Here is a 10,045-nt window from a genome sequence, read left to right as displayed (position 1 = left end):
AGCTCCTGCATTGAGCATCTGCCCCCTGGTGGTCAGTGTGTGTCATAGTGACCAGTCATTCCCAGTCATTCTGCTGTTAGGGTCAATTTGCATATTACCCTTTTATTATATAGGAATACCTGGCCAGCCTGGGTGAGGGGCTGATGGCTGTTTGCAGGCTGGCCACAGCCCCTTCAGTATGGGGGTCCCCACTGGGGTGCCTGGCCAGCCTGAGCGAGGGGCTGAGGACTGTTTGCAGGCTTGCCACAGGCCCTTCATGGTGGGGAGAGGGGCTGATGGCTGTTTGCAGGCTGTCCACAGCCCCTTCAGGGTGGGAGGTCCTGCTGGGGTGCCTGGCCAGTCTGGGTGAGGGGCTGAGGGCCGTTTTCAGGCTGGCTAAGCCCCCCAGTGGGGACCCTCACCCCATGAGGGGCTGATGGCTATTTGCAGGCTGGCCACAACCCCCAGCCACACAAGCTCCCAGTGGAGGGTTGCTGGAAGCAGATATCTGGGATTTGTCTTCTATAATTGAAACTTTGTTGCCATGAGCGGAGGCCACAGCCAGCTCAGGGCAGGCGGGAAGCTTGGCTTCCTCCATCGCCCTGGCAACCAAGCCTCCTGCTTGCTCCAGCTCTGTGGCTGCCGGCCACCATCTTGGTTGGGTTAATTTGCATAAAGTCGCTCTGATTGGCTGGTGGGTGTGGCTTAGGGCATAGCGAAGGTATGGTCAATTAGCATCTTTGTCTTTTATTAGTGTAGATAGATTATTTTATTTGTCAAACATCACATCATGGTGCATGGAGATGTTTAAAGGCCTTTGCAGAGTACTTTTAAGTAGCCTGCAGAACTGCAGCGACTGGGTATGTTCCCCTTTACACTTGAAAACCTCATTTCTTGGTTCATGTAAATTCTTAATCTCTAACTGTGTGTGCATATGTGAATATCCAAGTCAGTAATAAACAAGCTGTATGTTCCTAAATGCCCCTCAGTAGAACATGCAGTGATATCCCACTATAGGGATTTATCATGACAGTATAAAAATTGTCAACTTAGTACTGTGGCTAAGACTTAATTCCCATTAAAATTACTACAAACAATGTAATTAATTAGAACCAATATCTGCTATTTTTAAATGTATCAATCTGACAAATATGTTTACAAATATACAATGTCTTTTTAATATTATTAACACAAATAAGAGCCAATGTAATAGACCCTTTGCAGATTGAAAATGAAAAATTAGGCTTAGAGTGGCTACAGATCAAGATTCTGCTTCCATCCCTCTACTTCAATATTTATAGATGTGATGTCATAAATGTTTCTAGACAGCAAGCTTTACAATTGCCTCAGACAACAATAACAACACAATAACAGCAAACTGCCAGAACAGCTTATGGCCCCAAATTGCTTCTGGTTATCTTATTTTGAAACTTCATATCCCATTACTTCATACCCAGGTAAGTAGAATTTCTTGTAAATATTTCAGTCCTGCTAATTTGGGAAAATTAAAAAACCTAATTATAATCCATTATTAACATAGATCATTAGCATTTTAATCAGTATAACTTGGTAGAGCAATATAATAAAGAATAATCAAAGTGAAATAAACACCTTCAGTAATCAGGTTTAACCCAAATTATTTGGTGAGGTATAGTACTTAAATTTGAATAATATTTTCCATTAAATGTGTTCTCAATTCTGAACCAAGATGACATATTTGTGCAATGGAAAGTATTTAATTAAACTATTGCCTACAGTTGCATGCATCAAATTCCAACACAGCAAGGATATACCTACACAGACAAGGAAGATTAGATATCTACTATCTACAATGATCAAATTAGTTGGAAAGTTTCCAGATCTTTATTTCTCTCTGTATTCTGTACACCCAGTTTCTCTGTTCTCCATTTATCTAAATCTGGGGCAAGAAAGAGCACCCCATAAACCACTCGCCATCAGTCTATTTACATCTAGGAAATTGATTCACATATTAATTTTAAAGTATTTTATGATAAGAAAACTAGGTTGGGCTTTAAGCATTATACAATTTTACTTCCTTTTAACCAGTTAGTATATTTGGCATATTGAGCAGTTTCTCATTTCTGTAGCTCTGGACAATAAAATATAAACTAATTAGTCACCAATGATTATTGATTTCTCACTGAGGGGGACACTTTAAGATAAAGGAAAGTTATCAGATTTAGCCTCTCTGTCTTAAAAACAATCCATTGTCACAAAATCAAACTTTCTATCCCACCCAATGGCTTCACCAGAAAAACAAAAATGCCTGAACAAGTGGGGAGAATATTTTTGACCTGTAATAATGTCAGGTTTTAGTCATTTTTAATCTAATTACTCTTAGCAATACAATATGCGTCTGTTTAACTCTGTTATTATGTTTAGTCCTCAAATCTACTTTTTTAAAATTTCTTTGGGCAAATAATATATAATTTACAAACTTATATATAGATTCTAGAGGCCCAGTGCACGAAATGTGTGCACTGGATGGGGAGGAGCCCTCAGCCTGGCCTGTGCCCTCTCCCAGTCCGGGACCCCTCGGGGGATGTCTGCCTGCTGGCTTAGGCCCAGCAATCAGACATCCCTCTCGCAGTCTGTGGCTCTTTTAGTCCAGGACCCCTCACTCCTTACCGCCAGCCTGCTGTGGAGGCGAGAGAGGCTCCTGCCACCGCCGCTGTGCTCGCCAGCCATGAGCCTGGCTTCTGGCTGAGTGGCACTCCCCCTGTGGGAGCACACTGACCACCAGGAGGCAGCTCCTGCATTGAGCGTCTGCCCCTGGTGGTCAGTGCGCATCATAGCGACTGGTCATTCCACTGGTAGTTCCACTGTTCAGTTGATTTGCATATTAGGGTTTTATTATATAGGCCTAGAGGCCTGGTGCACAAAATTTGTGCACTGGAGGTGTGGGGGGGACCCTCAGCCCAGCCTGTGCCCTCTCGCAGTCCAGGACCCCTCAAGAGATGTCTGACTGCCTTAACCAGCAGTCAGACATCCCCTGAGGGATTTAGCAGTGTGCCAAGCAGCAGAGGGCCAGGGAGGAGCCCGAATTGGGCAGGGCACCGCTCGTGCTCATCCTGACCTGCTGCACCTGCTGCCACGGAGTCGGGAAAGGCTCCCGCGGTGGCAGCTGTGCTCACCAGTTGTAAGCCCAGCTTCTGGCTGAGTGGCAATTCCCCTGTAGGAGTGCACTGACCACCAGAGGGCAGCTCCTGCATTGAGTGTCTGCCCCCCTGGTGGTCAGTGCGCATAATAGCGACCGGTCATTCACCGTAATGGTAGCTTAGGTTTTTGTTATATAGGCTAGAGGCCCAGTGCATGAATTTGTGCACCGGTGGGGTCCCTGATTGCAAGAGGGCGCAGGCCAGGCCGAGGGACCCCACCAGTCACGATCGGGGCCAGGGAGTGACGCGGGAGGTTGGCCAGCCGGGGAGGGATTGCGGGAGGGCTCCAGAGTGTGTCTGGCTCATGTCGCTCAGTCCCAATTGGCTGGACCCCAGCAGCAAGCTAACCTACCAGTTGGACATCTGCTCCCTGGGGGTCAGTGCACGTCATAGTGACTGGTCGACTGGTCGACTGTTTGCCCCCTGGTGGTCAGTGCATGTCATAGCGAGCAGTTGAGCAGCCTTAGCATATCATTAGCATATCATGCTTTGATTGGTTGAATGGCCGACTGGTCACTTAGCATATTAGGCTTTTATTATATAGGATAATCTATAATTTCTGTACTGCAAAGCTAACTAATGCAATGATCGAGTTAGCTAAATGGAAAGACATATATTGTGCTACTGCACTAATGTAGACACATTGCAAATATTATTACATTCAATTCTTACAACAAATAGGAGACTTAAACTTTAAAATTCTTATAAGAAAGCAGGCCTAAGGACCCTTCTGGCTGCTCAGAATTGGCAAAGTTAGAACTCAAAGTCAAGTGTCTTAACTCCTAAGTTTATTCTTTTATTATTTTATGCTATTTTACAGGGACAAAGCTATAAATTGTAAAAAAAAAAAAAAAAGTGATAATATGATTTTTAGTTTCTAAAATATATGTATTAATAGCTAACATTCTTTGGCACCTGCTATGAATCAGGCAGTCTTCTAAAAACTTTAGAAGAAAACTTTTGAGCTCATTTGATCCTCATAAACCCTTGTAGGCACTACAATTGCCCTCATGGTACACATCAAGAAACTAATGCTTCAAGAGGCCCAGTAAATTGCCCAGGGTCACAGGGTTAGCAAGGAATGCTTCAGGTTTACATGCTTTTCGATTAAGGAACCCAAACTCTGCACCACTGGATGAAACCAAGATCAGGCATGACGTTACAAACCATACTGCTTTTGATTCATTGTCTTCATATTAATATGTTTATCTATTCCCTAATTCCCACACTATGCAATGTGCTGGATTCACAAACAGAAAAAGCCAAATATTTTATGTGCAAAGAGTCTGTGAAGGAAAATAGGTAATGATGATTAAAATATTCTGTAATAGGCATATACAGAGATTGATTATGGTTGGGCATCTTATCCATAATGAAGGAATAGAAAAACTTGAGCAGATTATTAAACAAAATTAGCACATATTTATCCATAGCATCTTCTCTTTAAAATATAGTATATTTCATATACTTATAATACTTGAATCAACTTTGCTCCAAACTTCTCTGCTTTAATAATATTTTTAAGAGGAAAAGTTCTTCTGCAATATTACCTTTATCAAGATTAACTGACAAGTCTAGCTAAATTATTAGCCTATTTTCACAGTCCCCATTAAAAAAAAATCAATAAAGTTTCCTTTTACTCTACTGACTGATGTGATATTTGGTGTGGATTGTGTTGGATGAAAGGGTGTCAGTCAATTCCTCTCTGGAGAATGCTCTTGATTTGATAGATTGAGAATTGAGAAATCCAATATATTTGGACATTTCAGTTCAGAAAGCACCTGGCTAAACTTTTCCTTGTGCTTCCATTGCAGCAATGGAAACACTGGCCTTTATTATGAGTGCTAACTTAGGCATCTTGGCATAAGGATAAGGCAGACTGAAAAGCTATTCCTATCAATGTACATTAAGACATAATGATCTTAGGCATCTTGAAATGTCAAGTTTAATCCGTGGCATTATAAAACTAGCATAGAAACTAGAACTTTTGTTATAAAATACAAACCGAACTGGTTAAAATATTTAGTAAAGCCATTTTTTTATGAACTGGGCTTACACAAGGGTGGTAAACATGACTGGACCAAAACATAGCAGGTCAGTTTGATTTACCTGAGGCAGGAAATCTGTGAGCAAGCCCAGTTCCTGCCCATCTTACCGGGAGTGAATTATAACTACTGGTTCTTTTTTCTTTTTTTATTGTTTAAAGTATTACATATGTCTCCTTTTTCCCTGGTTGACCCCCATTTGAAAATTTGTTTTTTTGTTAATTTTAATGGAAGGTTGCAGAATTTGAGCAATACTGTTTTCACCTTTATATTAAGAAATCTAGGTCAGAGATCATTTTCTCTTCTTGCTTCAGGAACTTAGAAAGTGAGCTATCTGAATAAGCTTCTTAACTTGCATGCCATCATCAGCACTACCATCGACTCTGTTCCTCATCCACTTTGAGGCTTGCACCCTCTAGGTCCCTATGCTTTCTGCTGCCAACTAGGCCAACAATGTTGAGGTAATATGGATTAAAAACCAATGATCTATACTAATAAAAGGGTAATAAGCTAATTAGATGTCAACCGGACATCTTCCGGATGTCCGACTTCCTTCCAGACAGTTAGGGGATGACCAGGCCGGCAGGGGGGCAGTTATGGGGAGATCAGGCCAGCAGGCATAGGCAGTTAGGGGTAATCAGGCAGGCAGGCATAGGCAGTTAGGGGTAATCAGGCAGGCAGGTAGAGTGGTTAGGGGTGATCAGGCAGGCAGGCAGGCAAACGGTTAGGAGCCAGCCAGCCCAGGTTGTGAGAGGGATGTCCGAAATTCGTGCACGGGGCCTCTAGCGTTTAAATAAATGAATGATTATCCTGTGACACATGTGTCTATAAAGAATACTTAGTAACATGATCCTAAAGAAGTATGTGTGGTAGACAGTTCTTGTCTAAGCAAAGAAAACTACTTAAAACATTTCTTTTATGTATCCCTTAATTTATTTTATTATTTTTACTTATTTTTAAAACACTTCTGATTGTGGAAGAAATGCATGGTTATAACATAAAAGCATGACTACAAAGAAGAAGGTAAAGATTACCATACAACTGCATAAAATTCGACCACTCCCATGTTGTGTGTGTAAAAACCAGGGAAGAAAGAGGAAGGGCCATGCCTAGGGAAGTGTCAGTACAGCGCTCAGGCCAGGGAGGAGAAAGCCAGTACAAGTCGTGTGAAGATGTGAGGGAAGGTCTCACTATGAAGTAATTGGTGTATTAAAATTTTTGAGAAGACCACCATGTTCCAGTTAAACTCTGAGTCCAAATTCCCTATCATCTGAAAAACTACTTATGGGTTTTTCAGGGCTTTAATTGGACTCTATGGTTAATCACCCACCTCCAGCGCTCGAGGGCAACGACTTGTGTGGAATTCAACCCAGAGAAGTTGGCAAAGAGGAATATCTGACATCCATAGCATATTTCTTTGACATGGCTTACGGGGTTTTCTTTGTGTGGTACTATGGGGCAGATAAACCTCATTTTGTTGAGGGATAGGTTGAAACAAATTTAGAAGTGATTTCACCTTGGCAGAATAAAAGAGCAAAGAGCTCTGAGTGCTTTTTCAGAAATGCAGTTCGACTCTGAACATCATTTCTGGGAATCTGCCTCCATTTTTAAGAGCTGTCATTTAGGACTTACTTCCTCCGACTATTCTTCCTCTTCAGTGTAGTCAATTCCAAGCCCTGTCTTGAATAGTCCCTTTATTGAAGTCATAATGGTGCAAATTTTTCTACTCAATGGATTAACTTGAAATCTGTAGAAATATTTATTGTCTTAATAACACCAGACATTAGAGGATAGAGAAATGATGGAGCTGAGTCACTGCACCAACAAAGCCTACGTGCCTGTCACATAATCAAACGCATGGTTTATGCCCCTTGACTGATCACAGGCATTTTTATTCATATTTAAAAAAGAAAATGCATGGTTCATGGAGCTTAGTCTTTTGATGAACATTTCCCCTCTGAAGACCATACTATGAAGATGCTGCGAGGGTGTTGCCAGGATAAACGCATGACCCGTGAAGCTGCATATTTCTTCCTGACATTCACTTAGGTGGGCTCTAAGGCCTAGGAGTTTGAAATGTACTTATCACAGTTATTCCACTGAAAGTTTGCAGTTTTAGGTAATATTTTGCCATCCTCTAGAACAGTGGTTCTCAACCTGTGGGTCGTGACCCCTTTGGTGGTCAAATGACCCTTTCACAGGGGTCGCCTAAGACCATCCTGCATATCAGATATTTACATTACGATTCATAACAGTAGCAACATTACAGTTATGAAGTAGCAACGAAAATAATTTTATGGTTGGGTCACCACATGAGGAACTGTATTTAAAGGGCCAGAAGGTTGAGAACCACTGCTCTAGAAAGAAACTACATTGATTGGAATGATATAGAATAGAAGATTCCAGAAGGAGTTCAGGCTTCCACAGACCCCTATCTTCAGGGGGCCAGCTCAAGTCTCCTAATCTCTGCCTCACAGGCTCTGACCTGGTGTGGAAGACTGCCGTGTGCTCAGAACAGGGCGATAACTAAATCCCAATGCTTTTAGCTTCAGTGATTTGTTTATAATTAAGTGTCTTAATGTCTATCATGTTAAAATAAAACAAGCAAGGCTTACATATATGAATTTTAATACGTTCCTTAAAAATCCAAAAACACTCAACAAACTATACCCATTGCATTTCTAAGTTAGGCACCCCAGGAGAACTGGGACTCTGTATTCTTAGAAAATACCTTTTATTTTCCATCCATAGTTTTCTGCATCATGTTTTAGTGACAAAATTCACTCCACAGAATTAATTTGCCACATTGTTAAAAACAAACACTTCAAGAAGAACAAAGTCTGTCATCTTCTAAAGAGAAAAGGGGTGAGGAAGCCCTCTGAATGTAAATTCATTTCTAGGTACAATTGCTCGCATAGTGAAAGGAATTTCACCGAGTCCGCCTTAGAATTAATCATTTTAAGTCGCCTAGGTTGGTTTACATGTTAATCCACTTCCCCAGCATCTCCCTCTGTGACCTGGCAGGTCTCAGCTCTGCACAATGGCAGAGAGAGACAGCCTGCTGAAAGGTCTGTTCTTTTAAAATGTCACTCCTCACAGAGGACTATGTTTTATTAAAGGTAATGGGAAACGGGCAGGTCCAGTGGTGAATTTGCTGTTCTTTCCTCAATGAAATTTGAACACAGACTTAATACGGAAATTTGTCATGAGGTTATAACAGCAGAGTGGGGTGGGCTGGGTGTCAGCTGCTCCCCAAACAGAGGACTTCAGCCCGACTTCTCTGGGAGGTTGAGCATCATATCCCAGGATGGCCACAGTCTGGGGCCGACAGTCACATGGCCAAGAACATACTAGTAATTAACAGGCTGCAGAGGAAAATGTCCAGGTCACCATAATAGGAAAACTTTTTCCCCAAGCAATAATAATGATGCATTAGCAAAACTCATATTGCATGCTTTCGTATAGATAACAATACGCAGGTCAAATCGTTTGATCAAAAGCCTAATAACAACCAAGAAGCCTGCAATAGCACAACTGCCTAAAAGGGGGGGATTAGTCTTTTCCCCAACATAGACCTATATGAGGATTTCTCTTATCTCAGTAAAAGCCTTCTGTGGGTGGTTTTGAATTTATATAACTAATGAATTTGTATAACTCCTATATCCTCCACTGAATGGTGTGATTTCCAAGATGGAAAGGAATTATGCTTTGTAATCCTACATAATTGTGTTGGGTTTCAAATGTTGTCCTTAGTACTAATAATGCCGGCTTCCTGAGTGTGTGACTTTATGAAGTTTCATGAACTTGAGCCTTTTTTTATGAACTCTCCCCCTCTGGAGGCAAGAAGGTTCAGAGAGGGTCCCATGTTTGGATGTTAATGTTTGCATGTTAATGGTCCCTCCCTGCCCGCCGAGGGACCACTGCTGTCTTTGGCCCCTTGTGGGGCCTGGCAGGGGAAGGTCAGGTTAGGCTTGCGTGCCCAGTGCAACAAGTAAAGCGGGGCTTTGGGCACTGGTTAGAGTCTGCATGTATCCTATGAGTATACTCACTTCCAAGTGAGCACAGCATTCAACAGCAATTTAAAAAATCACTATGACAGCTTGAGACAGAGACTGCAAAAGAAAAGGAAAAGCTTTTATTTCTACTTTTTTAACAAGGGGCCCATATTTTCATTTTGTACTTGGCTCCAAAAATTATATAGCCAGCCCCGACTATCAGAATGGTCTTGTGAAAATTATGCAACCTTTATAAGCCTTAGTTTCCCCATCTGGGAAATGGGAATGATGAAACCTATAACTTGGAGGTTTCTAAATTTGTTCTGTTTTTTGTTTTCATTTAATTTTTAAAATGTTTAAATTACAGTTTATATTCAATATTATTTTGTAGTGTATAACATAGAGTTTTAATGAGGGTGAAAATTAAAAAAAACATTTAAAGGGCTTAACATAGAATCTGGTGCACTGTAAGAGGACTAAAAACATTAATTATGTGTGTCAAAAGTTATAAAACTAACAAAAACATGCTCTGACTTCATATACTTATGTGGACAGCAGAATAAGTATAAGACACACATAATTCAAGAAATTTGAGAAAATCCAAGATGTATATTAAGAATATTTTGGCCCATAATTTCTTAAAGTTCAAACATACCAAGTTAAAATGCGTATGTTTTCAGGTTACTGAAGACCTTGGCATTTAAAAAACAAAACAAACCCCCCCGCCCACAAAGTCTTTCTTATTAAAAAAGGATAATGTAGAAAATATTAGAAAAAGGAACCTATTAAGTAACAACTATGAATATGTCACTGAGAGGTGGAACCCAAACATTTCATTGTTAACAAT

This window comes from Myotis brandtii, unplaced genomic scaffold (assembly GCF_000412655.1).
Source record: "Myotis brandtii unplaced genomic scaffold, ASM41265v1 scaffold125, whole genome shotgun sequence".
Classification (NCBI taxonomy): Eukaryota; Metazoa; Chordata; class Mammalia; order Chiroptera; family Vespertilionidae; genus Myotis; species Myotis brandtii.
Note: the sequence above shows the minus strand (reverse complement) of the source record.